The following is a 26,375-nucleotide window of genomic DNA, read 5'->3' as shown; positions in this document are numbered from 1 at the left end:
CTATACTTGAGTTTCGACATGGAACGTGGTAAACAATCTGTTTACGATCACGTTGAGTTATGTAATCGAGGACTATCGATGCTAAGAATTAATGACCATAGTATTATGTAATAATCGATCGGGAACGCGGTCTTTTGCTGGCTCGAAGCTGAAGCTTCTTGAAAACTTGCACAGGGTAATAGCCAAGTCGAGAGAACTTTCATTCTTTAGTAGCCAAGCAATTTTAAAGAGAGGGAAGGAAGGGTGTTGGATCTCGGGTCACTTTTCAAAGGGCACGTAATCTTCTCCATTCAACAGAAGCTTGTCGCGTTTATTTATTTTATAGACGCTACTATACTAAATGGAATTTCTAGAAAACAATGGATCATTTGCATTTTGAATTAATATCCTTATCTTCTCTTTTCTCGATCGAGATCACGAAATCCTGGAAATTTACAGCTGGCCGTATTGACATTACGAGGATAAGAATTCAACTGAGAAAATTAATACATTCGAATCCGATGTAAGAAATTTCTGAAGCTGTTTTCCAAATCGACGTGAAATTGAATAATTAGGCCGCGGCATCGAATGCAAATCTTAAACGTGAGGATTCTTATTTTGCCTGCATGCCCAGGATATTCCGCGAGTGGAAACGAAGCTTACTTTTTCGATGTGTTCGTGCGAACCACGGTCGAGTCGCATATTTATGGTTGTTTTCCAGCGAGTTTAAAACGAGCTTTTCACGCTCCAGTTCTCGCATTATATCTTCCCCCGCTTTCGATTTTATTAAATCGTTTCTCCGTCTATTTGAATACAGGTTGGTTCGACACGTGGACGTAAGACGAAAAGCATTTTCTTTCTTCGAACTTTCATCGATGCCAAGTGTTCTTTCCGCTGAATTTCCGCTAAGTACGTCTCGACACGCTTCATTAGTTCGACTCGCGAATAGATTCGATTTGACGACGACCTATTTCCGGGATCTGCGCTTTAAACAACCCTATGTTGTAACCGCGCTAAATGTAAATGAATTTCATCCCTTGTTTTATATTGGTCGAAAATCGACCAGCATCGTCCTAACGAAAATTTCATCGGACATTTCGGACACGTACATCGTACGTGTCTCTTACTCGCCAAAACAGAATAATATTAAATCAATATTTGCGCGCAAGAGTGTTTAGAACATGTGTCACGAGCAACGTTTAATTACGAGAATTCGAACGTGTTCACCAGTTTCGAAGGATCCTCAATTATACGAGAAAATCCGAACGCTTCGTCTGTCGAGCATTCGCGAATTTTGTCGTCCTCGCGCTTCTTCTAATACTTTCGTAGCTTTCATCATCAGCCACCAGATGCACAGATATTTTATGATACGGTGTTGTTTCATTGTAATTGCATCAACTATGCTTCGAGCGTGCATTTGCCGTTACTTAATACCCACGTGGTGCAAAGGCGAGCAATGTCGCCGGTTTTATAACGTATTATGCCGACAACGCGTTGGCGTAATCCCGTACAAAAGAATAATGCATTTCGCGTAAACAAGAACGCCAGCGATTCTCGCTTTCAGAAAAATTCATAAAACATTTCGCGAAGGAAGAAGGAAAGGAAAAGGAAAAACAAAAATATGAGCGTCGAATTTCATCACGAGCTGACAAAAATTCAATTAAATTTACGATCTTATCCTGCACGTATAAACGACAAATACAGAAGAAGAGTCAGTGGAGAATTTATTGCGTAACCTTATTTAACGGTTGCCATCGAAAGTAGAAAAGGACAGATGTTCACGAGGAAGAAAATTAATGCCGGATTACTTCCGCTAGCGCCATTAGCGTATCGTTCATAGGGGTGACATTTTTTCCCTCACACGATGACATGAAAATTAACGAGATTTTATGAGGAGAGCACGGTAGCTGGCCGAGGAAATTTCATTTCGAACCGGGTTCGAAAAACAAACAAACTTGTTGTACGGCTCTAGCAAATACGTGCGCGATAAGATACATACGGACAGGCCAGGTTGGTTCAAGCTAACTATGTAACGTTGGAAGAATATTAAAATAAGGATGATCTGGGGTCGGTACGTGCGAACTCAAGGCTATTCGAGCTTATTCTCCTTAACAAAATATTTTAATCGATGGCAAAATATTAGAATTTAATCTCGGAATTAAGATTAATAATCTGTGGAAGACACAACGTTTGTGTTGAAATAATATTATGTGATATTTATTAAACAATTATTACAGGAAATATAAGTGTGTCGTGGAATGTAGACAGTTGGCTAGTTATTCTCAGACTGACTGACTTAGTGACCCATGGCCCTTGGAAAGGTTTTGAACCCCCACTCTCTATGCAGTAACGAGTGTGACGCGAGTAGATGTCTGTGTGGCGTCACATGTGCCACGGAACCTTCTAGTAGCTTCTCGACGTGCCCAATGTTCCATCCATATCCTTACGCTTCTTTCGCCGAATTTTCGAAACAGCATGCACGCGCCAGCCGCTGCGGTACATCTAACGAACGTACGCTAGTGGGGATATCGTTGGTCAACGAAGGGAAGAATCCGCTCGATCAATCGCCTCATCTGTATGCGATTAATATCGTTGTATTCCAATACGAAATAAAAAGGAAATACCGCTAATGTAACTCGTGTCTTGAGATAATTTCGTGTAAATATTGTTTTTCGAAATGAAACGAAAGATATAATTTGATCGATTACTACTAGGAAAGGCTGTAATTTAGTTCATGAGGCACATTTAACCAACCATTAACATCCGAACTTCGTTACTTTTACCTTTGTCTAATTATTATGCCCTGACAATCAAGTAAACGAAGTGGGATTGACACGGCAAACGAGGATATTCGATTGGGAGTAGAGAGCCGGGAGTTGACAGCGTACGAGCGAATGTGCCATCATGATATTCAATCTGGTTTGTGACATGTATACAATCAGGATCAATTTTAAGTCTGTGCATCACGTCGAATTCTATTACCACACGAATGTCCAGTTTGACAATAATTCTGATTGCGAATTTCACTAATTACCAATCGGCTCGTACGCCGCTTCAACTTTTCCTAATTTCGTTATTCGTTAATCGTCTTCATTACGAAGGAATAGACCGTGAAATTTTTATATTCGAAACGGGAATAGTATAGTTTCTATCGTTTCACCTTTTCGAACGAATTTACGCTTTAAACGAATTACAAAATAAACAAAAATATTAACCTCCGTCTCAAAGAGGATGACTCAAATCCACGCAAATTTTCAAGAGGACGCGTTAATCACAGCAAGCTCAATTAAAATAGTTTCATCAATCGACTTCGTGATCCTCTAATGGTATTTTCGTTGAGTTACACTCAAGAGGAGAGTGTTACATCCTTAAGAGCGTTACGGAAAATCGGCTTACTTCTGAGAAATTTCTCCGGACGTTCCTTCGATTCCCGCGGAAAACTTTTCAACGAAGCCTTTGTGCTCGGTGAGCGACCCTAATAAGGACAGCTCAGCGAGGAACGGAGGTGTCCCGACAATGTTCCAGGAAGTTATCGAATCAGTCGCACTCCCGTTTCGTGCTCGACGCGCGCTTCCTACGACTTCCAAGTTAGGACGACTGACAACACGATCAAATCGATGCGACGTTTGTTTTCGTTTCTGTCCGTCGATTCTGTTTTCCTCCCGTGGCAAATTTTTCCTCTTGTATTCTTCGTCGATTTTCAACTTTCCGGATATTTCGAACACAGCGATCGCGTCACACGCTTCTCTGACGGGAACACAAAGCCTTAGGATCCTGTTATTGAAGTAAATTCGCTGGTTCACCGACACGATACAATAGGCTGTTCAAGGAAGTTGTGTAGTTTGACGGATACTAATACCGTGTCGGAGTAATGTTAATTAACTGGTTTAATAATTGCTTAATAACGACCGCTGTCAATAATCGTTTCACCTTATGTTATACGTTTAACATTATATTCTAGTCTGTTAATAGTTGTATTAACATCAGTTGTATTTATTAATTCTAATAATTAATTTATTAATTCTAAATTGTATTAATTTTATATTATATTATATTAGACAGATAAATGTCAGTAAACATGCAAACAATGCTATACTGTTGTGTCGTTATTAAATCACGTGTAATATTGCCTGGTTAATCGATAATATCTATATTTACGCAAGGAATATTCTGTATTATCTCAGAGTTTATCGTACCCCACAACAGGGAAGAAAAATATTGTACGATTAGAGCGATATAAAGGAAGAGATCACAACAGAATCGGGAAATAAATCGTAGACCGAGTAGGACAGGAAGAGCTGATTCCCTGTCGCTTAGTGGAAGCGAAACAAAATCGAGGAAAAAGGAAGAAAAGTAAATGGATTCAACTGGGAGTAGAGAACATTAGGTCGTTTCAGTCGGTTGCAACAGGTTTCAACGTTCGCTGCAACGACCAACACGGAACGAGGCCGCAGGTCGAGCTATCACGCCACCCCTATTGTGCAGTTAGTTAAGCGTCATACAAACGCATAATTATGTTCCGTGAATCCAACACGACGAAGCGGTCTGATTCTAAAAATCGAGATCCTACAGTCGTGATTTTATGTAAAACTGCCTGTGGGAAATCTGTAACGGACTGGAAATATAAAGAGATTCGCCTCTTTTTTTCTTCTTCTTCTCTTTTCTATCACTTTTCTCCCTTTTCGTTCCTCGCTCATCCGGAAATTACTTCTCACGACAGAGACGGCCTTTAGCGAATAGGCTTTAATACCACGCTTCCCTTTCAAACATTTCATCGATAGCACCGGACTGAACAAGACGAGATTACATAGAAACGCGACGAACACACGCAAGCTCGTCAAATATTTAAAGCGTCCGGAACTGCTTTATCGAAGCGGCGCAAGGTTCTCGAATGAACGTCGAGGGAGTGAGACGAGGAAACTGAAAAATGAAGATTGGTGCACCTATACGATAACCTCTTTTAACTTCGATTTTGTTCAGAATTTGCGATTCTGAAACTGTATCCTGCGCTTCGATAATATAACGAAATTCTAGATATAATCACCCTATGTACGTTCCATAGATTCAATCGATCTTTGATTACGTTTTGAAATAATACGCGACAGGTTTAGTTCTGATCGTATACAGAATATTACGAAGTACTATCAGGATCGCAATAAAACCGTTAATGCTATTCCGACTATGAATAGGAAAACGCCATTATCAATGATATTCAAACGCTGCTACACTGTATTCACTGTAGAACGTAAATCACCGCAGTTCAACGATACACAAATGTCATCCTGATCAAAGTGGTAGTTCATAAAGCGGCGAGATGCTCGATGCAATAACAGTTTTATCACATGACCATTGCGCAATAATCTCGAGAAGCAATTTCAAAATTTATCGTTGTTATACGACTTCATTTTGCTAATCAAGGTAGTCAGGCACAAAACATAATCGCGAGTTATATAAATTATGAGCCAGAAATTTACGTTGCTCCTGCTATAAACTTTGAATCTTTCATTTTTTCGAAGGTAATTGCTTATTAAATTTTAGGATTTTATAAAACGCACCCTCCAAACTCTACTTTGCTAATTAGAAAAATAAAGTTTTAGATTCTTATCGAACTTCGACGATCCGTTCCCATTTTTCACTTTGCTCAAACGTAAATATCAGCCGAGGATCCGCGCGTCCACAGAATTCACGCGAAAGATGAATGACAGTGTAATTCCATTGGTGGAGCGTTACGAGAAACGAAGACCCTCCGCGTTTTACACAACGCGTGTACGACACGCTTGCGTACTCTGCAACGATTTTCTCATGTCATAGATTTTATTGGGAGACACGTTTATCAGAGTCACGTTTCCTCCGAGTTGGCAAGAAAATCCGGGGATCGTTACACCATTACAAGGAGCCAACGAAAGCCCGACTTAAAGCTGTAAGTTCGGGTCAAAGTACTTGGCCGCCATTGTACGTCGACCCAGCGTATGAGTCCGGATGAGTTTAAACGAGGACGAGGGCTTTCTATTGCTACAATTGAAAACGTGTCTCCGAACGAGTAAAACTTTCAACCAATAAATTTCACCAATGGATTTTTGTTTTGATACGTGTGTGATTGGCATTCGCGGCTGACCTTTTACGATCATATTTTTTTGAAAAGTTCGATCGTGCAAACTATAATATATCATTCGATTGTGCTTCTCTCGCACTTTCGAATTTACCATTTTCGACAGGCGTGAAAGTTTCTCTACGTCAAAAACAATTCACCTGTACTTTGCATAGAAATACGAAGCGGAGTAATATCTACTTTTCTACGTCTGTAGAAATGAAAAATTTAACGTTTTAAAATCCTCGATTTTCATCAGCGATCAAAAGAGCTTCACTCACGCGATTCAGCTAGAACGCTGTTCCTTTATCGAAAACTAAACGGGAATTAATAGGTTCGAGTGAAACGAGCAAACCGACACGATTTCGTTTTTTATTATCACCAGTAGTCCCATGAGCGTTAAATAATCCTTCGTATAACCATCACATAGCGATTTAGAAACGATTTGTGGTAACAGAAGTAGTCCATATTTGTCGATAAATTTTTCACATCTGACCATATATAGGTAGATGTTTTTAAAGATTAAAATTTCTTGCACTTAGAAAATTTCTAAAATTTTGAAGATTAAAATAAGAGTGGAATTCCGACTCGTGGCGTGGTTCTCGTGTATAGCCTTTGATCTTGACACGAAGCTCAGCGTCGTACGTTTCACGGGCGTTCGCGTGTTAGACAAGAGAAATTTCCGTAGAAACTTCAAGTATTTTCGGTAGAATGGTAATTCCGAATCACTCGTTAGAACGTTCAACTTTCTGTTCGTGGAATCGTGTAAATGGCTGGTAACATTTTCTCTATTCGTGTTTTCCGATTCAGCGTGCATCGCGTTCCGGTCGCAGGAAACGTTTTTCGGATGGCCCTTTGTCGTTATTTTCATTCCGTTTGTTTCCTCTGATATTTTAACTCGATTTGCCGAAAGTATCTAAAGCGTACAGAGAACGAATTTCGAGAAAAATTCTCATAAATATCCTGCAGCTGTTGAGCAAAGTATAAAGTGGGCGAAAATACTGGTCTAGCTTCCTGATTTTTCACGATAAGTATAATAAACGCACCCTCTTTCGTTTTTGTCCGTTCGAGTAGGGCAAGGACCAATTTCGTAAAAGAGAATCTCTATTCCTAGATAACGATAGAAAAGAATGGGGTCGTCGTAACCGGCAATAACACGGGGCAATCGAGTCCACGTGGCTTGTTTCACGGAGAATTTAGTCGCTGAATGGTGGAAATCAAAGTGTGTCCTCGTGGGGCCAACTTGGCCTCGCATTAAATTCATTTTGCGTTCAATTTGTATCGCAGCGAACGTTTCTCTTTGTAGTCTTTGAATCGTATAAAAATGTGGCGGACAAGATTATAGCGTAGGCTCGTGCCACCGATCGTACACTGGCGTAAGAGACGAAAGTATCGGGCTGGCCAGAAGCTTTTCTAAAGGAAATTCAAAGGCAAATTTTATGTTTCTAACTAAAACTACATTATACGATGTATTGTACGTTATTTTCTACTATCTTGTGCTTCTTTCAGGTAACTTCGCGATACCATCGAAAAATGTGTGTGTCAGACGAAAATTGTATCACTTTTATCTTCGAAAAACTCTTTCAAATCCATTTTGCAGGTACAACCGGTAGAAGATATTGGATAAAAATACTTCGTATTGCAGTATCGTGGACAAATAGTCTGAGTAATATCGGGTGAACCATAAACAATGTTGCGAGAAGGTTTGAGTGCCGTTAGGCCAAAAGGGGCAGTTTTAACGGGCGGTCTTTACCTGACAGTTTTTACCGGCAGCTTTTTTATCTGAAGAGTCGAATGGCGAGAGTCGAGTGAAGTAGTCGTGAGTTGAGAGTCGAGTGGTGAGAGTCGAGTGGAGTAGTTGTGAGTAGAGAGTGGAGTGGTGAGAGTGGAGTTGAAATAGTCGTGAGTTGAGAGTCAACTTGTGAGGAGTCAAGTCGAGTAATCGTGAATTGACAGTCGAGTGATGAGGAGCCGAGTTGTTATGAGTTGTAAACTATTAGTTGTGATCTGTGAATGAACTATTTACACTATTTATAGCACATTACTGTATTTAGTTCACGTTAAATAACTATCGTTTCCTGTTTAATCCATTGTAAATAGATCTATCGATCAATAAACTTATCATATAGAATCGAAATCATTGAAAACCCTAATTTCTAATATTTCTAAATAAATAAAAAAATTCTATAGTAATTCTTATATACATATGCGAATAATTTCAGATTTGTTTCAAACTTTGCCATTATAATAATAATAGTCGAGTCTCATTATGGTACTAATAATATTTCAGTCTGTGTCGTACAACATGCGTAATTTATTCATAAAAGTCTACAAGTGTTGGAATATTTTCGTGAGCCTGTTTTGTCGCTCTTGTGCGGTGAAAATTAGACTTTTAACTTGATCGAGCATCGGTTAACAGGTCGATGGGAAATATTTAGCGAGAATGAAGCGAGTAGTTGAGGTTCGAGAACGATGGGTACACGTGACTCGATCGACAAGCTTGCAAGATCAACGCACGAAAGCGCCGCTTTTGAGACTTAATTTCATTCGAAGATGAAAGGAGATTGGAAATTCCATTCTGTCGCGTGTCGATTTCACCGACGTATCCGCCGGACGAAAGGCATACCAAACGTTGAGTTGCATTATGGTACATGCTGACGAACAAACTGCAACGACTTCCTTCCGCATTACGAGATTGGACAAAATTTGGAAATTAATCGCTCGAATAACATTTTCAAGCTTGATCCTCCGAACGAAAGGGATTCGATGAAAATAAAAATCGAAGATGAGTGCTCGAGACTCGATGTTCGTCAAAAATTGAATTTTACTGTGGCTTGATCGGCATGTTTCGTTGTTTTAATTGAAACTCTGATATATGATAAATATTCAGCTAAAATACGCGTATCAATAATCTACAATTTACGAAAAATTCCAAATGAAATTGTATAAATATAAATACAAATAAAATGTTACTACGGAATTGTTTGATCAATCTGATGCATGTAACGAATTTGTTAATTTTTCAGATTTACTGACTCTTATAGACATCTCGTCAATTTCCGCTAGTATCCTAAAGCAACACGGATGTTTAAGACGACATTTCTTTGAGCTAAAACATCACGCACGCTGAACAGATGAATAACGAGTGCCTTAAAGTGCAGCACGCTTCTACAGGTTACGGTGGAAAAAGTTCAAGGTCCATTGATCACGTCTTACAAAAAGCACGCATCCACTATTCATACAGCCTGTGTGCGATACATTGTGTCCCATACACGTTTACCGCGCATAGTCAGAAATAAAGGAATAATTACTTAAAAATTGGCACGCGGTTAGAGGCAAAATAGATGAAACGAGAAAGCACTCGTCCAGAGCAAAAGGTCATTTACAGTTTTCCCGATTATGTACGAAAAACAAGCAAGTCGAGCATTCGCGTGCATTTTTACGCCCGCTTTTTAAAGCTAACGACTATCATTCGAACGCACTCGAAACCGTCCCGCTTTTAAATCCTCTGCTCTCGTAGCTCATGGAATCATAAGTCGGAGATCCGATGGGTACCCGCAAAAGCTCAACGATAGGTTATATATACACACCTTAAAAGGCCAATAACTATTACACGTTAATACTCTGAAACTACGCGATCGACCTTCGTTTCGAAGCCGCTTATAATCCTTAAATGAAACATAGATCGCCTAAGCCTCGATCATAAAATTAGCCGCGTATCATTTAGCCCTCCTCTTCCCAGATATCGTAGACCTTGACATTTTCCGCTCAATCATGATGAAATTACGACACAGGATAAAAGCCCTAGGCGGCAGGAAATAAAGTTCCTTCGATTCGTCTTGGGTCGGGTGCGGCCGATACTCGACTAGTCGACAGGAACCAAGAAACAAGAGAAACTAGTCGAAATTCTAACGAAATGAATTATTCACGTTTCCTTTCCGCAAACGAAAGGATCCAACGCGACGAACGACCAAATACTCTGAATTATTTTAAGGACGCGCGATTCTCGTCGCCTTCGAGAAATTCAGTGGAGATTGCGTCGGGTCAGGTATTCAGGAATTTCTCGTCTTCCTGGAATTTCGTGCAGCTGGACAGACGGTCGAATGATCGGCGAACGCGCTCAAAATTTTATTTCGTCCTAATTCCAACGAAGCGAGCGGATTGTTCTCCACCATTGCGAGCCTCTTCGTGGTAAGTACACGGCGCGACCCTGTTTTTCAGAGTGAACACGATGCGAGAAAGCGCGTGGGTGTTTTTAGATCTATGGAAGATAAATGTAGCGGAACGTCTCAAATATTGGATGATGTTTTCTATGAAATAGCACGGGTTTTATTTACAAGTTGCGCTTGGAAAAACCGAGCTTCTACTCTCGCCACGAAGTTTTAACGGATTCCTCGAATGTGTTCATTCGTCATAGTTCGTAAATGTTTACTCGTATTTGAAAATTCTAAAGTTGACGCCCGCAGGCAATTTTGTTATGTCTTTCCGGTTGTGAATTTCTAACTAGAATAAAATTTATAACAGAAAATTTCGAATAGTACAAAATAAATATTTCACTGGTAAAAATATTCGCGATGGCAATGAGAATAGCCTTGAAGAAGTGCGATGTTTAATAAAGAAATCGACATTACTTCTCCATTAACTGGCCAACGAGAAGACCATGTTGCAGGAAATATTTGGAGCTATTGGAAATGACACGGTATCATAAATTTCGTAATTAATATCTCCGTATCGCGGTAACCTCTAAAGCCAATCATGCATACGGTTTAATTGAAATTTCATTATAATTAACTGTTTATCAGACAGAAGTGTATTCTGATGATATTTCACGAGAGAAGAGAAATATTAGTCCTATCTGTCCACAACGACAATTCTATCATCGATAATTAGGATATTTAATTAATTTATTTGGTGTAAAATGTAGTTAAAAATTTCGGAGATTTTATCGAGAATTAACTGTCGTAACTTATTTAATTTATTGTTTCGTTCTTTGAAGCATTCGTCGGCCCATTTCGATCGCGTTAAAGTAAACAGTCGTTCTTTAAATCAGAACTATCGTGTTTCGCTGTTGCCAGATTGTCAGATGTGAATTCAAGTAGTATAGGTGCGTACGCGGTCGGGCGTGTCAGGATGACCACGTAAGAAACGGGCTAAAAACGCGAAAGAAATTCATTCTCCCTCCGCAGAGTGGATCCCTGATACTTGTCAACGTCGACTTTTTCATTGGACAATTCAAGAAAACAAGACAGCTCGATTTCAGTCGTCGCTTGTTCAAACGATCCATCCGTCAGAAACATCCGGAGAGCTTTCGACCCTCTCGCGAGTTTCCATGTTTTCTCCTACCGAGCCACGGGTTGCAAGATAAACTCGCGAAGCTCGATCTCGTCGAAAGGAAAACACGAAAGAGGCAGTGACAAGAGACGAAAGAAAATGAGATACGCCGGCGAAAAAATATATTCTTTTCTGCATTAGTTTCGAAAACAAACAGGCAGAAAAAGAGAATAGAGTTACGTATAGCCTACTCGGTATAAATACCGTACGATGCCCGTTGATCCCGACCATCCGCAAACGTAAAATTGGAAAACTTTCGACGAGTTGGTAAAATTGAATGACCATCGTGACGTCGTACGCTGGAGCTGCGCCTAGTTGTTGAATTCATCTAATACCGGCGAAGTAACTCCAATCTCATCGAAGTTGCGCGCACAAACATTGACCCTGTCTCAGGTGCATCGATGCCAGTCAGCTCGGAGAATGGGGGTGGAACGGTAACTAAACTCGTCTACGGACGTAGAACGCGATGGATACCTGGCGATAACTCGAATTCAGCCGTAACAAGAGAAACTTGACGAAACGGAAGTTTTAAAAATCGAACGTGTAATTATCTGCGAGAATCGTTCGGTTTTACGAGTCTTTTGGCAAAGAGGATGGACACGTTTTACGCTCGCCACCGAAGTTTGATTAGTTCGTCTACGTAAATGGAGTAGCGGCTGCGTGCGAACGAGCGAAACACGAGTTGAATTTCATTCGTGCCGCGACTGCAGGCGCTCACCTTAACTTCCATCGGTGTATAAACGACAAAAAAATCTATCGGTTTATAGATAATCTTTGAATTTATTATTTAGAGGCTGGACATGAGAGACGGGTTCATGTCGAGCAACGTAGATTAGACGAGTTCCCCGGGGTATGGAATATCTCGAAGAAAGCTAGAAAGTCGATACGTTTTGGTATCTCGATTTTTCGATAAACGATACCGTTTATTTGCAAATGACGGTAATATTTGGTTTGGCCTTAAATTCAGGATGAACGCCGTAGCTCCGACAATCAGGATTTCTTTCGGGACGTTACGTTCCAAAGATCGAATCGTAATTTAAAAATTCGGAACGCGTATTTTTATTGAATGATGTTATTTGATAGCGAAATATGAAAAGGTTTTCATGGATGCATGGGTGTCACTGGATATACATACGCATATATCGTCAAAGGGGAAAAAGAAGAGAAGAGAAACCAGGGCATGTTTATGTTTTAAAGCAAATGATACAACGTTGTAGTATTACGTTAACTAACAGTTGAAAACCGTGTGCTACGTGTGTACAGAAAAATTAAAAGCGACCGTAATAATAATCTAAATAATTAGCGAATCGTTGACAAAATAAAGATTAATGAAACAACCAGAAAGATGAAATAATGAAACATCCAGAATTATCATTTATCAAATATCAGGATAAAGGTCTTCGTCGGAAATATCAAGCGTAACAAACGTGGCTCCGTTACGTACCTTACAAATTATTCAACGGCTTAAACACACGTATTTCGTCAAATATTCCCATAGTTCACCTTCGATTCGCGCGTCTCCACACACGGTATAATCTTTGCCAAATATGTAATCCACGCAACGACCGCAAGTGTGACCGTTAAGTTTCCAGTAAATATTCTCTAAACACAGAATGAACGGTGGTAATTACCGTCAGAACGGAGAAACGCCAACTCTTCGCTCGTAGATTGGTCCACAGGTTATTCCGACTGGTGCCCTTCCGAATAAGAGAGCGGAAGCATTGACCCTACTACCTCAGGTGCAGCATCAGGTGCTCTAGCGCTTGGTAGGGAGTCAGGTACACGGGGAGGGAAAAGGTAAAGAGAGGGAGCAAGAGAGAGAGAGAGGGAGAGAGAGACGAGTAGAAGCGGATGGCTACGAAGCGACACAAGCAGCTAGCACGGCTGCAGTCTAAAATACGCTGGGTATTCGGTGGGGGTGTGCAGGTGGAAGAGAAGGTCGGAAGGTTACAAGAGCGCAGACGCCGACTGAAAGCATCGAGGATAGTACCCGGCACGGTGCCGAAGTACCGGACAGAGCTAGCTCGTCCGCAACGCTGTGTTCGTCTAGCAACGAGTCGGTCCACCTAGGACACGATCCACGTTCACCTGCTTCCTTCGACCGAACCTATCGAACGCATCATCGCTCGCTCGAACGTTCTTCCTGAACTCGTTGCGAGCAACCCATCCACCCGGCCGAATCAAATCACTGCACCGTCGAACACGAGTTACCGGTGGATCAACCGAAAGGGGCCGCTTTCCCGCGCTCCGTATCTACACTCGGTTTTCACCTGTTAACCGAGCCATCGCGCTCTTCTTCTTTTCTCAGAAGCTTGCGTCCAGGTAAGTTCTTCGTACGGTGAATTTTCATAGAGATTTTCGAAGGTGATTGTCGCGTTCGTGGAAGATAAGGAATAACACGCGGATCGTGTTCGATTAAGGTTTGAAATGAATTTTCAAAGGGGTTGGAAATGGGGGAGGGTGCGTGACCTGACACGCGGAAGATTCGTAAGGTACATACCTATGTTTCGGATTGCTTATCGTCGGAATTTTAAACGCGATTTTACATCAAAATACCTATAGATTAAAATATTAGTTCAAATATATCGTTCAAGTACTTGAAAAATATTTGTTTTGCGAAGTATCAGCGTTGAATCGAAAAGAGGTTGCAAACATTCGAAAGTTTCGTCATGATTTCAATAGCATCGCTCTACGGGCTCCTTTAATAGTCTTTCCGCTGAAACGAGGTTCTCCGATTCATCGCATCGCTCGACAAACTACGTACATCAATGTACCCGCATAGGCGTCAGTGAAAACAGCCGGTGCTTTGACCGGCTGGTCTGTGCTGGGAACATTCTCAAACTCCTCTGGGCAACATGTGAATTACCTAAGCCTCGTGGAATATTAAATCGCAACCATTGTGTTTGCCCAGAAACTCTAACGAATCTTAATGAAACTTCCATAGACCTCGCAACGTCAGGTTCTGGCAACAGGGAAACGAAAATTCTCCTATAAAACTGTTATTCACGAAACATTTTCATAAAACAGTGGCTCGTTGATTCGATTACTTTCCTATTAGGAGCAACTGCTAGACAAGTTGGAGAACAGCTACGTGTATCTGATGCGATATTAACGCTGTCGCATCCGATATTGTGGATCATGCATTTTCGTTGCGTCACTTGACGCGATGTAACCTCTAATCTTCCTACGCAGATTTTCACGGATACACCTGCGTATTGAAACGACGTGGTTGAGACAACCTGAATTTCGATTAAAACCTAATGAAAGTTTCCCGTATCGAAGTACATATCTTTCCGCTCGAAGGCGGATTTCCATCAACGGTTGGTTATCTCATCAGCGCTTCAATTTCGGTTCGTTCTTTTCATTGCAACGCTCTCGATTCATTCTCCCGAAATAACGAGAACGATAAAGGAGAGCTTGTCGCTTCTGTGTATCAAGGAACGAAATTAATGTAAGACGGGAAAGTCGGTAAACATCCCATTGGTCCCTCGAAAAGTCTATTTACAGATACAGCTTCCATCGCGATAAGGTGCGAGCGCGAGACACTATGCTTTCTAGTTGCTTTAATAACGATCCGACTTCCATTTATTGCCTACAAAGCGGCTGTAAATTTCATCGTTATTAAACCCATTGCACACGTAGTCTGTCTGAAGAACTCCTTTGAGTTTTCTCTTGATCGTAGTCTTGATTAAAATCTCAGCTTTCCGAAAGTAATTTGCCTATTAAACGTGAGTTTGTAGTTCGTACTTTGCATTCCCCTTCTCCTGAAACGACACGGAGAAACACATACGAATCTCGATACAACGTAGCAGGTTATCGGCATATCCCACGTCGATGTTTCCTTGTTCCCCTTTGGCTTTATCTGTGCAACTGTTCCGTCAGGTGTCGGAAATGGCGCGGTAGATTGCGCCATTTACCAAAGTCCTTTCAGACCGCGACTCCAGCAGAATCCCCGCGAACGCACGCGTGCCACTTTTAACGACACGTATTTCGCCCATCGTTGTTCGATCTCATACAATAGATTCACGAGCATCCTCGTTTCGTTTTGAATGATAGATGTGCAAGCAACGGGAATATTTATGGGCGAGAACCGTATTTTAGGTCAGGTTTCATATCAATCGAAGTTCTCTAGAAAAATGATTCACATTTACGGGTTCTTTAAAAGCAATTTCCATTTTACCATGACAAGATCAATTGTCGTTTTTTACCAACGTTTTGGATTTCAGACTGATTTCGTTGTTCCATAAACATGGCATTGAACTATGATCGCGAAAAAATGGCGATCTCGAAATGTGATTTTGTCAAAAAGTGGAACATGCGGGAAACATGTCACGTGTTGCTATAAACTTTCGCGTGAAAACATTGACAGAAGGTAGAAATGTACTTTTCTTTATTAAATCCATTACTTAGCTTCTTTTACTACCGCTCCATCTTACAACGTCTCATGAAATCATACTATTCTCGAAAACGGTTTTACAAAATTTTCTTAGACATCTAAGAAAGCTATTTTGATTATAAATTACGTACGTCCAAATAAGCAGAAAATGTTCAGGAATTTCTACCTGTTGTTCCTGGACAATGTACATTTCTTCCCGGATAAAATTGCACGGCGAAACAATATAAACTCTGCGCCCGAGAGCAGTCGCCTAACATGCAAATTCGCTGAATAATTCCAAACTCACGTTTGCAAAAAGAGAATTGCCCGCGGAAAATAGCTGTAAGAGCTATAAATAAGATTCAATTTAGAATCTGGGTAGTTGTTTTCAGCGAACTCGACGATCGAGAGAGTCGTATTTTGTTTGTTTTGTTTCCCAAAGTGTGGCTCGTGATCGCGATAGAACGTGATAATTAACTGTCAGGAAGTTTGGCATAATATCGAAACTGTCCATTCGTTCCAAGTCTGAAAACACGACCGAAAAATCCATGGAAAGTTTTCGTACAATCATCGTGACGACTATTATCGCCTGGCCGGAACTCGAAACAAGTTTCTCGAGGACGACGAACACGGTGGATACGAGATAATACGTTTCACGGGTTTCTTATTCTAATTATGTTTTTTCTACGACACTTTGAAGCTTCCCTGCGAATGGTAGCAACACGATTTCACGGTGTCTATGGTTAACGTTCTTTCCACCAAAATTAACGTATTCGCTGATCTGCGACTTTCATCAAGTAACTTTCATTTATCATATTTGATCACATACTCCGCCGGTCACAGGTATTGCCACATTCGCTAGTTGCATTTAATGGGAAATTCTGAAAGAACTTTACCTCATTTAGAATCTACGGATTTGAACAATAGGGATGAGTGAATTGACAAATTTATAGTAAAACAGTCGGAAGACAAAAGCGGTAGAAACTATTCAATTTGTACCGAATATCAAGAAATGGCAAATGTATTTGACCAGCAGGATATGTGTTCGATATGAAATACTTTGGAACTTTCTGATTCGCTTTGACCCATGTCATTACCATAGACATAAGCTAAAAATGCCAGCTCGGATCCACAGCGAATAGAATTAAAGATCGCACAGTGTTAAATAACGAAAATTTCGCTCCCATTGTTTTATAAAAGCTCGTCCTAATTTTGTTCTATTTCCAGCATCTCTCGCGATATATTCAGTGTGTGACTGGAATAACGTTGTTCGTTTTTATTCGCCGCAAATTAATTAGTTGGCGGTTTAACGTTCGTCTACGCATTGTGTTCCTACTTATGCGCGTCGTGTCGCTCAACTACTCGGTGTCTCTCTTTGTCCGCGGTGGTGGTTTCGAGTAGATTTTACCCCATTCTCTGTTTCCCGTAACGACGCCTGGACTGAATAACTCCAGGCTATAGGTCCCAAGGCCTAGCTAGAGGCAAGAGGTCTCGTGTTACGAGCCGCAAACCGCGAAAGAGCACGCGCGAGAACGTGTCGAATACGCTTTCCTCGCTCCCAACTGCATCCTTCGCAAGTGTAATTCACCATTGCTGTGCAACCGTGTCGACAGTTGACCTGCATCATATTTAACTGCAACTTCATAGTTCATACAGAGTGTCCAAATTAAGTGATTTAATTTGAAGATACGCACCATGGAAGATAGCGTAGAAAGCTTTTCTGTCCACGTCCTAAGTGTCGCATGAAACATTTTGAAATTACATTAGCGTAATAAGACAAGACTGCCATGATTACATCGGTGTTTGAAACTAATCTGATATTTACTGCAAATATATATTTTATAAAATTGTTATACTTGTTATACTTGTACATAGTCGTTATACTGAACGTCTTGCGAGTTTTATATACATTGTTAGACTTGTTTCAAACTTTGCCAATATAATCATGATGGCCAGGCTTGGTAACAATATTAATGAAATTTCGGAATGTTTCGGATAATACACACAATACATTTATGGAGGATGTCCAAAGTTGTTGAATATTTTTGCATTTCATTGAATATTGAGCATGTATACATTGTAAATTTAGAACTCGAAATTACTTCGCGAGTGTAATATAAATTTCCCGACATAAAGTATTTAATTTAGACATACGTGTTGGTCTTATTGTCAGAGATCTAAGTTGTAAATTATATGTTCAAAGGAGATTACATGTGATTCGTGCGACAGATTGAAGCTTTGATTATGACACCATGGTGCGTCATTGTGCATTTCGGTGTCACTACTTTGATATTCAATTATTCAACGTAGGTATAGGAATTACGCGATACGTAATCTTTCAGGATAAGCGCATTAATTGGATCGAGCTAACCGGTGATATATTCATAGCTTTTCGCGAGACATCTGTTGCATCCGAGTGAAGCGACGATGTCCTATAATGATCGCGGCAAATTGTAACGAGGTTAGATTTTGGTTCAGGTAACATCATTCTGGTACATAGCTCATTCCAGCTGATATTACACAATGATCGTTTCGGCAAATTGCATTTGCTGCAAGGCAAGGTGACAAACGATAAAGGTTCGGGCATTGGTCAATAACTGGCCGTGTAAATTAAACGCGTAAGCAACGACAACGCACGCGAATATCTCATTTATACGACTATATAATATTCTTTATTATAACACACAATATCAGCATATTGTACAGGGTGGTTGGTAGCTGGTGGTACAAGCGGAAAGGGGATGATTCTACGCGCAAAAAGAAGTGGAAAATATAGAATACAAATTTTTCGTTTGAGGCTTTGTTTTCGAGAAAACCGACTTTGAATTTTCGCTCGGTACGCGTGCACTTTATCGCGTCTCGTTATAACGGATCTCACTGTAGATCGTTGTCTCGATAGAAAAATTAAAAAAGAAAAAAAAAGAAAATTAAAAATCACCCCCTTTTCGCTTGTACCACCAGTTACCAATCACCCTGTATATGGTATGATTTTGATTTATGATCATGTAATATTCTTACGTTCAAAAACCCATGAACATAAATCTACGAATATTTCGATTTGAGTACTGCGAAGGATCTAATTGCATTCACCCTTTGCATGCTCGTGCGCCATTAAGAACGAGCAACTCTATTAACGTCTGTATATCTTTATATTTAGCAAGAGTTCTATACCTTCCCAAAGGTCTCGGATAAGTTTGCACCCTTCATTTATCACCAGGGAATCTGTTAAATTATTTATCGCAGCAACTTCTTTTATATAACTTCGTGAAAAGAACTACCGTGGATTTAAATAAGAACACCTCAAGATCTTAAGATCTGAACAGAAAAAACCGAACATCTTTTCCACTAACTTACGACTTCTAGCACTTTAAACTCCGTACACATTCTCTTACTATTTCTAAGGTACTATGAAAAGAGAGGTAATTAGTTTCGCGCCAGGCAAATCGCATTCTACTCGACTGCGACCCGAAACGTGGTTAAACAATAACAACAGTATGCAATTCGAATTCGTGGAATATTGTTCGCAACAGTAACGATTAATTGCGATTCGGTCGCATCAATTGGGAACAATAAGTCCGTGAAACACGGTTCGTTGAGGACGCTGTCGTCGGGAAACAGTTGTGAGAGCGACTCGGCAAGGACAGCGAGCGGACGCCTTTCTAACCATAAACCCACAGGATGTACGTGCACGACCAATTAACGTTGCACGCTAGACGCAACGAAACGAGGGATGAGGGGACCACTATCGATAATAATGTTTAACTTCGTGCACTCTGCGCGCGGACACTGCTATCGATTGCACGGAGCAACATGACGACGAAAAGATAGGACTTGGGAGGAGATAGAAGGCCATACAGATCGATTTACCTCTGATCTCTGTGGGCGTGAAAAGAGTTTCATGATCTTATGAGACTTATTGAAATACGAAATGTGGTTTCTTTATTTGGTATAATCATCCACGACTATTACAGTTAGTTAACATTTATGCACTCGTAAGTTGTTAAAATCATACGACCGGTCGTCCCATTTCATTATAATTCAGAATGTTTCGTTGCATATGATTCTATTAAGTCACTAAACGGGGCAAAGGAGTTACATAGCTGGTCATTTATATTGTAAATCTTTTGAAAATAATAATTTCTTTGTTCAGAGATTTCTTCTTCTTTTTTTTCAGATGTTCTTTCATTTCTATTAAAAATAAATTCTCTATATCACATTTACGTTTGCAAAGACTGGAAAACGGATTTAATCGAAATTCCTTTGTCTCTATGAATTTTTTGAAAGAAGAAACGATGTTAATTCACCTGGAACCGGTTTAAAAGACCGAATTACAAATTGAGAATTAGAATGTTGCCTCGGTATAGCGGATCGAACTTTACTTTGGATCGCGGATTAGGTATCGCTCGAGAAAATTTACTTAGGATCGGTATACGGTTTATCAATCGATTCCTGTGTACTTTACGAAAGAAAAGTAGTTGAGAAGGATGGTTCGCCACCAAAACCAACGAATTTTGGCCGACTGAGAAATTAGATTTTCGTTGAATGGATAGCATTTTGGTCGGTGAATACTCACAGAAATTTACTTAGGACGGGCGCGGCGATTCAGCGAATGCATAAAATATACGAACTAAGTAAGGGGTTTCGCGTTAAGAAGAATAACGTCTTTCTCCCTTTGCTCGTCGCATGTTAGGGCGATACCGTCGCGTTAGAGAAATAATTATGGTACGATAGTTGCGGCAGATATCTAATTTCTCCTGCGGTTAGCCACGGATGTGACTAGTATTTCGCCAACTAAGCAGTAGATATACCACCTATTCGTGTAGCCTAATACATATAGAGGAACGAATTTCGATGTCGAATATTTTCAATTTCCACGAAAATATCACGTATTTTTACAAACGACGAAGTTCGAAATTTTTTGCAGCGTAGGAAGAATAGAGAGTCAAATATTTTGAAAGAAGTAAAAATATGGATTTCCAGTAGAATCGCATTGAAAACTTGCCGTCGGATATTCGGAAATTGAAATCGCGTTTGTCGGATAATTCTCCCACCTTTCATTTTTCATATCCTCGCTTCGCACTCTTGCATCGTTGCTTTCGAGCCGCTTCGAAAAAGATTGATCTGTCTCGCGGTTCTCGATTCTGTCTCCTTTGAACATCGATTCGCCCGGTTTGCCTGCTTCTCTACAACTTCAACCGGATAGATAGCGTGCTCCGCATCGGAAATTTCGCTGTTTCAAGATTGCAGATTCATCAGGAATACGTTATAAGGTTCGCGGCTTCGTTCCCCGTAGCTCTTGCATTTATCTGGTTCAGCTATTCGATTCGCATTATCCTCCTCTAGCCAGCTGCAGTTCGCCCCGACCTGCTCCTACAATCCGCTTTGATCCGCTAGAGCTCGCGTATACCCGCTCCAACTATCTTCTACTCGCGTGATTCCGCTCTGAGTAACTTCGTAACGACGCGAGCCGTGAATCGAAAGAAATCGCGTAAGAACTTGTACTTGAGGACAGCGTTGCTCTAAACGAGGCAATTTGATAGAACGAGAAGGCAAGAAAACCAACTGAGATGAACTCTGGCTGAGACAGGAAGCTGGTGTTTCGTGCGACGCGATAATAATTGCTCGATAATCGCGCCACTTTTTCCAACCATGTATCTCTAGTTTAATTATAGCACCGCCGGAGACACAAGATTAATTTCGCGCCGCGCACCTTCTATTATTACAGCGAGTGTTGCGTGATCCACTTTCGCGCCGCAGACTTTGTAACAACTTATAAGTGAGGTTCATCGGTAACAATTTTTTTAATTGAAACTTGCGTCGATCTATCCCGAGAGTACACAACTTGTTAGAAGTATAAATCAATCGTATCTCTACCTTACAATTCACTGGGTGACACGAAATGGCAACGCAATTTTCCAACTTCTTTCTTTTCTGGGTGTATAATCTTCATTCTCGGAGGTTCATAAATACGGGTCTAAGCAATTAAGTAACTATGTTCTTCGAATAGGGACGATGATTAAACCGAGGATGCCATTTTTTCTTTTTCTTTCTTTTTTTTTATAACATTCTTAATCCGTGCGGTTAAATCTCTCAAAATATCCGGTTAATCGCGTCATACGTTATAGGCAGGAGGAAAAAATTCCACAACGATATGACGAATTAACGATTTAACGATTTAATTACCAGACAATTTGTGTTTAATTAACAGGCGAGCTGATAAATCATTCGTGCGTGAACATCGACGAAAAAAATGAATGTGCAAAAAATCATTCGGTATAATGGAACAATAGATTCTATTTCCACGTAGAAAGATACGGCGTAAAATGCCCGACTGTTTTCACGCGACGTTAGCGACGTTCCATAACGCTACGACGAAATTCAAGCCGGAAATTCGCTCAATGAGAAATCGCTTTTGAATCAACGCGACAGCGAACGATTTGTCGTGCGGCAGCTGTTGAAACTTTGTCAGTGAAGAATGATCGCGTTATACGGATTCTCGCCTTTTTTCATTTCCTAGCCGTTTAATCTTTCAACACAGAATAACAACGAGATGAAGACTCTTTAAACGTAGTTTTATAAGCATTCGTGGAAATGGTCATGGAAATGGTCACGTCGATTTAAAGAATCGAGTGCCAACCATCGAAACATTTTCAGATTCGTTTTTGGTTACGCAGTTTTTCTAAGAAAACCGCCTGAAGAAACGGCTAATCAACAGGTAATTAACCTGGAAAGCTTCTCTATCGTAGCTTTACAATCGGTAAAATACGACCACGAGGCGCAAAAACATAGCGGAAGTTCCACGACGTTGCGAAGTTTCGGAAACATCAGGCAATGGTTTGCGTCCCGCGAGAAGCTCTTACGTCGATTGCTGGAGGAACTCGTCCGTGAATACGTCGATTTTTGAATTTACGACGGGCTTTGCGACGCCTTCTTCTCTTAGCATCGCGAACTATTCGGCCAATGGAACGATATAACGAACGATAATCGGGAAAATACTGTTGACGCACCTTCCAATTATTCTTCGATCCAACTTCAGACGTAGAGAAGACACATTGGTCAAATTTTCGTTGCCATTTTGGGACCAATCACGTTAACCTTGTGAATAGGCTTTTCGTGATACAACTAATTCAAAAGATCCAACGAAGAAACAGGATTTGGAATCTTGTAATCGTTTTTATTCGATAGGAGAGATTTGTGTTTGTTTAACTTTTTGTGTAAATGCTATCTTTTTTACCGTTCCGAGGTATACACATACAGATACTAGTATTTTACTAGCGTGAAGCATACGTACTATACAAGTAATACTATTTTTTAGTACAACTGTTGTTTTTCCTAGCATGGCAATTATCTGCTCGTTTTAGCTGTAGGCGAAGTTTTGGATCAAAAGTACATATTTGTGCTTGCTGATATAAACTGTAACGTAGTGTCATAGAGCGTTACAAGATCTTGTTAGCGGGAAATATTTCACGCCACACTACGTTAGGATTAAATGTTTCTTCGTATCGTGAAATAACTGGCTGGACGTTTGCTAGGTATTCATCTCTTTTTTACGGTTCTCGTATCCGAGGCTTACTGTTTCGCGCGATGAATGGCTGCATCGTGATAAACCGGGCGTCTATCGGCTGGGATTAATAACTCTTTGATGACGTGTAACTGGATACACAGATATCGATAAGTAGGGAAAATTCGATTTTACCCGGCTCCCAAAGAAACGTTTAATATCTGGTGAAGATGGGTTGATAGTCGGATTAAAATTTCATTTTCGCCCGCGAATGGGGCAGGGAAAGGTTAACAGATTGTATCGAATGTATAAGAATCGATAGCGCGTGCTGTAATATGCTGCCCAGATAAATAACGTTGTTCTGGTTCATGCTTTCAACGCGTATATTCATTGAGCAAAGTACAATTTACAATTTCGCGGTATTAAACCGCGAAAATTTGAATGGATATGGTACCCCGTTGTATTTACATTCTCGTTGTAAGCCTGCTTTAAGTTTTAAACAACCAAGTACACGTGTTCCTGGCGAATGAACATTGGAATTTGAATTACTTTCGACTTGATAGCGCGTAAGCTTCAGCGGCAGAATCAATTTATATAGTTTCCCAAGATTCCATTCGATTTAAACGAGCGATAATGTAGCGGAAAGTACAATGCCACGATGGTGCACTAGAAGGTAAACTCTCCTACATGTAAATCGTTAAACCTCTAAGAAGACTCTCTAAATGAGAAGAACGTCCGCGATTCGAAGAAACTGTAACGGAGATTTCTCTCCTTGTGAAAAAATAAAATCATATTAAACGGCGGGTCTTAATAGGAAAATTTGGTACACGAAGTACTTGGCTGGAAGTAAACCACTAAAACGAAACTCCGTGAATTTCCCACCGTTCCACATGCCGAAGTTTGAATTACTTATCCTAGCAATTTATTACTCTGGCAATTTGCAAATTAACGCGACACGGATTTAATATGTTGTTGATTATGTTCGCTTTATTTTCACTCGATGAATATTACATTAATGCGATAAATAATTGCACGATTCAGTAATCACTTTAACACGTTATTATATTTGAAAATATCTCTCCGATTTTTGCCAATCTTACGAGTTATTATTTGCCTCTCGAATGTTTAATCGATAATAACATTACTGGCCTAACTAAACATAATTCGCCAAACGCGCCACAATTTGAACACATAAACGAAATTACACGGGGACATCATCGTTTAATACAAAATCGATCAGACATCCCCGCAGAAGATGACAAACTGTACTATACAAATTGCGTTCGTTGTACGCAATCTCATCCCGATCAGTAAACGCTTCAATCTCCGATCGCGCAAATGCACGTCGGAATCCACTGAAATCTTTAATCGAAACCGATATTATTTCCGTCAAATTCTCCGTCGACTCGTAGCGCTACACTCCACAATCGACTATCAATACGAATTAAAAAAAAAAAAAAGAGAAAGCGATCTACGTTCAGTTTAATGCCCGTTTGGGAATTAATCCCACGGAACAAGTGCGTTAAACGGATTGTTTCTACATGACTAAAAAATCAATTTTTTATGAAAGCTTTTCAATTATAACCCGTATGAATGATCGCGCGATAACTCGTGCAAATTATTTTTTAACAAACTTTCAACTCGGTCGATTTTTGTATGAAATATTATTCACGGCTGATGAATCTTGTTCTCGCGAACTGCGATCGTTTGTCTGGAATATCGATGAGGGATGTTTATCGTGACGTAACAGTGAACGAAATTTTTCTGCTTATTCGTCAGACTTTTCGAGAGAATACGTCGTTGAATAAATTCCGCGTGGCAAGAGAAAAAGACATCCTACGGGCAAGGAATTTACAGACGCTAAGCGAAGAATAGAACGTTCGACGATTTCTCTCGTACAATGGATTTCGCGTGTCGCAGAAAATTGCACGGTTTATCTTCCTCCGTACATTCTGTCCACCCAAACGAACCCACCGGTCGATCTTCATCGAACTTTAAAAAGATATTCTCGCCACGGTGCTTTCGCCGCCTCATTTGTATTTGTATCCCACTCTCTATCTTCGATCGTGGTTTATTTCCTCTCTGACATTGTTTCGCCACAAAATACCGACTATAACGCGGCAATTTTTCTCCGGTTCCTTCGTCATCCTATTTTCGAAGCCACTTTGCCATGTTTTGAGTCGATATCAGAAAACTGGCGAACGATATTCGAAAAAGTTATAAAGTAATATCGTTGGCTTCCGACAACTAATTTCATTGCAAAGTTCTTGATTCGATGAAATCGTTAAACCTACAGAACAATGTTTAAAGTGTAAACGATACAAATTCGTAAACGCGAGTTCCGAGGATTTTCGTGTCACGGTCGAACTTCACATTCGACTCACGATCTCTTCATTGTTTACTCTCGAAAGCGGATTTTGTCGCGAGAAATCGTTTGCCCCGGTCGCATCCCGCCTCTATTCCACTGGAATATTGCTGTCCCAACTCACGATTCGGTTTGCATTTCCGTACTTCTTTCGTTGACCCCGATTCTTCGTATTCGACGTAACGCCTCTGCGCATCAAGACCAAGACACGGTCTCCGCGAACCAAACGAACGTGGAAATTGAAATCGATCGGATTTGTGTGCGAGAATCGAACGCACGGGACCGATCAGAACCCGGCACTGGCGCCGTGGAGAAATGAATTATGGAAAGTAGACATTAAGATTCATGTTATCGCGAGAACTTGTACTCAAGCTGCACAAGGGAATTAAAGTTTGCTTCATTGTTAATCGAAGCAAGCGGATATTAAAAGTCGTGGGAAGAAAAATTGAATAGAATCTGAGACGCGTCTTTGCGAAATTACTTTTTTTACTGTATTATTAAATTACCTAATAATGTCGCCAACGCTATCTGATAAAGAGAAAATAATTTTATCAAATCTGTAGACTTTCTCACGATGAAACTCGTAAATGAAATCGATTATTCTTCGACGAAGCCTTTTCGAATACGAGCTGTAAAAATAGAAGAGTAAAATTCAGAATCAAAATTGAAACAAGCACGTATTTTGTAATAAACGTTACGGTTAATGTCGAGAAAAATATCACGAATTCCGCTCGAC

General features: G+C 40.4%; 1 protein-coding gene across 1 annotated transcript in view; it reads left to right on the top strand.

Annotated features, from left to right (window-relative positions):
- The first annotated feature begins 13,348 nt into the window (after positions 1–13,348).
- Positions 13,349–26,375, top strand: part of LOC100745042 (ras-related protein Rap-2a) — a 28,871-nt gene continuing 15,844 nt past the window's right edge. The window contains exon 1 of the mRNA XM_003486390.3: positions 13,349–13,720. The gene's annotated coding sequence lies outside the window, so the exon portion shown is untranslated. The remainder of the gene's footprint in view (positions 13,721–26,375) is intronic.

The sequence above is a fragment of the Bombus impatiens genome, unplaced genomic scaffold (assembly GCF_000188095.3).
Source record: "Bombus impatiens unplaced genomic scaffold, BIMP_2.2 scf_0113, whole genome shotgun sequence".
Classification (NCBI taxonomy): Eukaryota; Metazoa; Arthropoda; class Insecta; order Hymenoptera; family Apidae; genus Bombus; species Bombus impatiens.
This window is presented reverse-complemented; position numbering and strand designations above follow the sequence as displayed.